The sequence below is a fragment of the Dromaius novaehollandiae genome, unplaced genomic scaffold, assembly GCF_036370855.1.
Source record: "Dromaius novaehollandiae isolate bDroNov1 unplaced genomic scaffold, bDroNov1.hap1 HAP1_SCAFFOLD_31, whole genome shotgun sequence".
Taxonomy (NCBI): Eukaryota; Metazoa; Chordata; class Aves; order Casuariiformes; family Dromaiidae; genus Dromaius; species Dromaius novaehollandiae.
In genome coordinates, this window is record NW_026991289.1 from 4118977 (window position 1) to 4124581 (window position 5605).

The 5605-nt window shown below is 64.6% G+C and overlaps 1 pseudogene; it reads right to left on the reverse strand.

The window, feature by feature from the left end:
* Positions 1-1646: 1646 nt before the first annotated feature.
* Positions 1647-4222, reverse strand: LOC135325562 (class I histocompatibility antigen, F10 alpha chain-like; annotated as a pseudogene).
* Positions 4223-5605: the final 1383 nt, after the last annotated feature.

The following is a 5605-nucleotide window of genomic DNA, read 5'->3' on the forward strand; positions in this document are numbered from 1 at the left end:
CTTGCCAGAGTGGGGGCAAAATCCACCTGTATTTGGAGATGTTTACCGGTGGGCGTCCTTGCCTGTATTCCCCCTCCTTTGATTCATTTCTACTTTCTTCCTCCCATTCTCCCACAGAAATTTATTTGACTCTGGGGTGTGTGTCATGAGCCCATGTCATGAATAATCCAAGGAGGTCGTATCCAGCCCCATGGCTCAGGGACTGGGATTCTTGGCACCTCAGGAGGGACACTGCCACTTGTGTTAAAGAAGAGCAAACTGAAACTGTCTAGAGGTAGCCGCTTAGCACAACTTCTCTAAAACTTGCTTAGCATGAGGAGCTAAATTTGCTGAAGCCTTAGGCTGCACTTAGAGAAAATAATGAACTTTTACTTAGTCCAGTAAGAAAAGGGCCTCAGAGCTGGTTCCAGCTGGGAAGATAAGGGAGTTACAAGCAGTCTGCATTCCTGCGTCTCACACTCCCAAAGGGAGGGTGTCAAGGCTTTGAAATAAGACCAGTTCAGGGCATTAGGACCTTGAGGGGCAAAGCCTTAGCTCACTGCTGGGGCAGTGTTCATTGTTATGATTTAGAATCACCTCCTCCTCCTCCTCTGGACCTTGAGAGACAACAGTAAGACCCAGCAAGAAATGAAGGTACAACCGTCGGCAGAAACCACAACAGTAAAGATAAGGAAGAAAAAGAGCCTGCCTAGGAACAACAATGAGATCCAATGAGGAGCAGGAGACCCCAGACCTAAAAATTACTATTGGTCTAACTACTGCGTGAAGGGTGGGAAACTTAAGTTGAAAAAACTATAATTGCCCAGGATTTTTATTTGTTGGGGTCCCTCTTCGGAGGCACCCAGCTCGAGCTGTAATTACTGCATGCGCATCATTAAAATTTAATTATTTAATTTGCTTTGATTTGGCTCTGAACTTTACTTGGGGGAACCTAGGGTCGGGCCCTGTTATGGTGGCCGACAAGCCTAATTTCCATAACAGTACAGGCAGAAAACAGCACTGTTGTCGTAACAGACACACCTAAAAACAACGTTCCTGTGCTATGAGACGCACCAAAAAAACAGCGTTCTTGTTCAGAGGCCTACCGCAGAAACAGCGTTCTTCTTCGAAGAGAGCCACTGCAAAAACAGGGTTCTTGTTCAGAGAGCCACTGCAAAAACAGCGTTCTTGTTCGAAGAGAGCCACCAGGACAAGTGCTGAAAAAATCCAGCAAATTCTCTATTTCCCAGGCAACTGGCAGATGGAAACCCTGCCTTGCACACCGATAAAACCAGTGAGTTTTACCCCAGCTCAGAGCTGGGACCATGGCAGGAGCAGGCTCCGAGTGCTCCTCTTCTCTGGGGGCTTCCCGCCACCTTCACAGCTTTTTGCAGCATGTTGGAGCCAGGGAGCAGATCCAAGGCGCGGTGAGACAAAATCCTGAGCCCCCCCGACCTGCCCCCGGGTGCCCACCTGCACCCCGCAGTGCCCGAGCACCCAAACGGGGCGGGTTTAGCCTCGAGCGGGGCGTTGGGTGCTGCTGCTCCCGGGCTGTGGGAGCCGAGGGGACTTGGCGGCGTCCCGGGAGCTGCAGCGAGGAGATGGCAGGCGCTCGGGCGGGCTGGGCCCCGCTGCCTGTGCTGCCGGGTCCGGCTGCGGCCCCTCGCTTACCAGGACGGAGCGCTTAAAAGGCGGCATTGCTTCCTGCAAAGACAAGAGAGGAAAAAATCAATAAAGGCAGAGGTGTGGGGGGCGGGGGGTACCCCCGCACCCCCGTGCGCTCCCTGTCCTGCAGGTCCCAGCCCCACATCGCCGTCCCCCATGGGAGCTGCACTGCGGGGCTAAATCCCCCCTCCCAGAGCCAGGGGAGCAGGCAGAAGCCCCCGAGGACCCAGCCGCAGCGCCCGGCTGGCCGGCAGCCCCGCAGCGGGTGCCAGCCTGGTATCTTGCCGGGCTGGGCCCCCCCGCCCCGCTCCCAGCACCAGCTCTGACCCATTCCGGAGCTGCTGGATGCCCCGTCGTGGCCTGTGAGAGAGGAGCGGCAGTGAGCCCCAGCCCCGTGCCAGTGGCACTGCAGGTCCCGCACCAGCCGCGGGCAAAGCTGGGCCAGGGCAGAGCCCGCTGGGCTGGGACCCGGCCCTGGAGCCGCCTCACAGGCGCCAGGAGCAGAGGGCAGTGCCCAGGCGCCTCAGCCTCCAGCGGCGGGACGCCAACCCTTTCCCTGCCCTGCAGCCGGGGAAAAGCTGTGGGGCATGGAAGAGGGGAGATGGGGGCAGGCGGGGACGGGACGCGCCAGCCCCGTGGCCGCCAGAAACCAGAGAGCAAATGCTGCCCCGCTGCCAGGCGCGGCCTGGGACGGAGCGGCCCCGGCACTCACCTTTGGCGATCGCGTACCCCTGCTCCTTCCTCCCTGCGGGAAGAAAGAGGCATCAGGCCACGCGGCCCCTCGCAGCCCGGCTCTGCTCCGGCCCCAGGGCTCTGGCTCGAGCCCCTTCTCCTCCCGGCCTCCCTCCCCCCGCCTCCTCGGCCCCCGTGCTTTACCCCATCTGCTCTTCCAGACCACAAAGCTGGTGATCACCGCGATGACGACGACCACAGCGATGACCGCCCCGAGGACGACGGGCAGCAGGGAGCTCGGTGGCTCTGGAAGAGAGTGGGGCCGGGAGCAGGGGCCGGGAGCTGCCCCCAGCGGGTGCTCCGCGAGCTCCGACCGCCCACGCTCACCCCAGGAGAAGAGGCCAGGCTCCGGCAGACTGGCGTGCTCCACGCGGCACTGGTACTCGTGCTTCTCTGTGGGGAGGGCCTCAAAGCTGGCCCAGGCGGGGAGGTGCCATCACTGTTGGGCGTGACACTGTCCCGCTTGGTCTCCTGGGCTTGGACGCGGCCCTTTTTCAGCCAGCTGATGCTGATGGGCCACGGGTAGAAGCTGTGAGCCCGGCACGACAGGGTCACGAAGCCGTGGCTCTCCTTGGCCGACACTCTCACCGCAGGGCGCTCTGGGGAGACGGCGCGAGGGAGGGAGGTCAGGCAGCTCGCGCCCAGGCCTGGATGCACATGCCGCACCGCGCCGCCAGCAGCGCCCTCGGGCACCTGGGCCCAGCACCGAGCCCGGGGCCCGTCCCCGTGTCCGGGGGGTCCTGCCTCGCCCTCACCTCTCCTCTCCAGCGCGGCCCTCCGTACTCCACGTATCTCCGCAGCCCCTCGATGCAGCTGTTCTCCAGGTAGTGCTTCCAGCGCTCAGGCTCATTCTCAGCCTCCCACTACCTCTTCGTGATTAGCGCAGCAGCATCCGCCGTGACGAATGTCAGCGTGTCCTTGTCAAAGGCGATGAAGTCCTTCCCGTCGTAGCCAAGCTGCATAAACCCCCGGGTCCCGCCATCCTCCAGGAGGTCACAGCCGTACGTGCGCTGCACTGTGTGATACCCTGAGACACAAGCAGGGAGATGGGGGCTCAGGGGCACCAGAGAGGCTCGGACCTGGCACCCAGTGCAGGGCCAGGGGCACCCCAGCCCCGCAGACCCCAGCGCTGATGGCGAGCGGCTGCCGCCGGGAGCCCCGGCCCGGCCCCTGGAGCCCCGGCCCGTGCTCACCCCCACTCTGGCTGTAGCACTCCTGCAGCATGTCCAGGTACACACGGAAAGTCTCCTGACAGTCCTGATTGATCCGGGTCTCCTCGTCCCAGTGGTCCTGACCCTCCTGCTCCATCCAGGCCACACCCAGCACCGCTCTCTGCATCTCGCTGTCGTAGCGATCGATGAGCTCTCCGTCCACATAGCCCACGGAGACGAAGGCGGGCAGCCCCGGGCTGGGCTCCGTCACGGTGGTGGTGAAGTAGCGCAGGGAGTGGGGGCCTGCGGGGACACGGGATGCAGTGAGGGGCCGGGGGGGCACATTGGGGGGCATCCGGGGGATCAAGATGTCCCGGGGGGACAAGACGGGCGGGTCGGGGGGGCAGCATGTCCCAGGGTTCAGGTCGGGGGGGCAGCACGTCCTGGGGGGGCAGGTTGGGGGGCTCCGGGGGGGCAGCACATCCCGGGGGGGTCCAGGGGGGTAGCACGTCCCGGGGGGCAGGTCGGGGGGGCAGCACCTCCCGGGGGCGGTTGCAGGCCGGTCCGTGGGGCCGCTGACGGGGAGCCCGGCGGCAAGGGGGGGCAGAGGGGGGCTGGGGTCCCCGCCCGCACTCACCACTCGCCGCCGCCCCACTGCCCCCCAGCAGCAGCAGCAGCAGCAGCCCCGGCCCCATCGCCCACCCCGCTACCGCCTCCTCGCTGCCAGCGCCGTCGCCCTCATGTAGCGCCGAAGCCCACAGGGGCCACGCCCTCGCGCCACCATTGGCTCCGCTGCGGCACACCACCATTGGCTGCGCTCTGTCCCGCCCGCCAATAGCGGCTCGCGTCGACCCAGGCGTCACCAGGCGCTGGGCAGATCCCGGCGCGGCAGGTTGGGAGAAGCGACAGCGAGGGCGCGCACGGAGGGCGCTGCGCAGGGCCGAGCTGCGGCTCCCGCCCCGCCTTGTCGCGCAGCCATTGGCCCCGCCGGCGGCCGCCTGCCAATGGCGCGGCGCGGCAGTGGTGACGCCACCGGGCGCTGGGCAGATCTCCGTGGAGCGCGTGGTGGGCGGGAGCACAGAGGCGATGCGGGAGGATGAGGACGATGTGGGGATGGAGACGATGTGGGGACGGGGACACTGGGGGGACGGGGATGATGTGGGGATGGGGATGATGTGGAGATGGGGACGATGTGGGGATGGGATGCCGTGGGCATGGGGACGATGTGGGGATGGAGATAGAGTTGGCTCTGTCACAGGGGCAGGGGGACACTGTGGGGATGGGGATGATGTGGGGTTGGGGACGATGTGTGGACGGGGACACCATTGGGATGGGATGGAGTTGGCTCTGTCACAGGGGCAGGGGGACGTGGTGGGGACAGGGACACCATGGGGACGGGGATGCCGTGGGGCTGGAGATGGAGTTGGCTCTGTCACAGGGGCAGGGGGACGTGGTGGGGACAGGGACACCGTGGGGACGGGGATGCCGTGGGGCTGGAGATGGAGTTGGCTCTGTCTCAGGGGCAGGGGGACGGGGACACCACGGGGATGGGGACATGGTGAGGACGAGGACGGCAGGCGAATGGGGATGCTGTGGGGATGGGGACACCGTGGGGACGGGGATGCTGTGGGGATGCTGATGGAGTTGGCTCTGTCACAGGGACGGGGGGACACGGTGGGGACAGGGGTCAGCTCCGGGGATGGAGTTTGGCTCGGCCAAGGGACGGGGACCCAGCGGTGGAGATGGGGACCCGAGGATGCAGGGACGGGGGCAGGGATAGGGACAGGAGACCACGGGGACATGGTGATGGGGACACGGGGCCAGCAGCGGGAGCTCAGGGAGTGGCGCCCATCGAAGGCCGAGTGCTGGTAGGTGGCCCCCGGCCCACCCCCTGCACCCATAGGTCTACTGGAAGATGTGGAAACCTGCCCAAGGTGGCACCCATGGGTGAGGAGCTGCCCGGGGACCCAGGCATCCAGCCCCGTTGCACCCCTGGAGCCAGGCATCCAGTCCCATCAGCACCCACACCCATCCATGGAGCCAGCTGTCCAACCCCATCAGCACCGTCCGCCACCCAT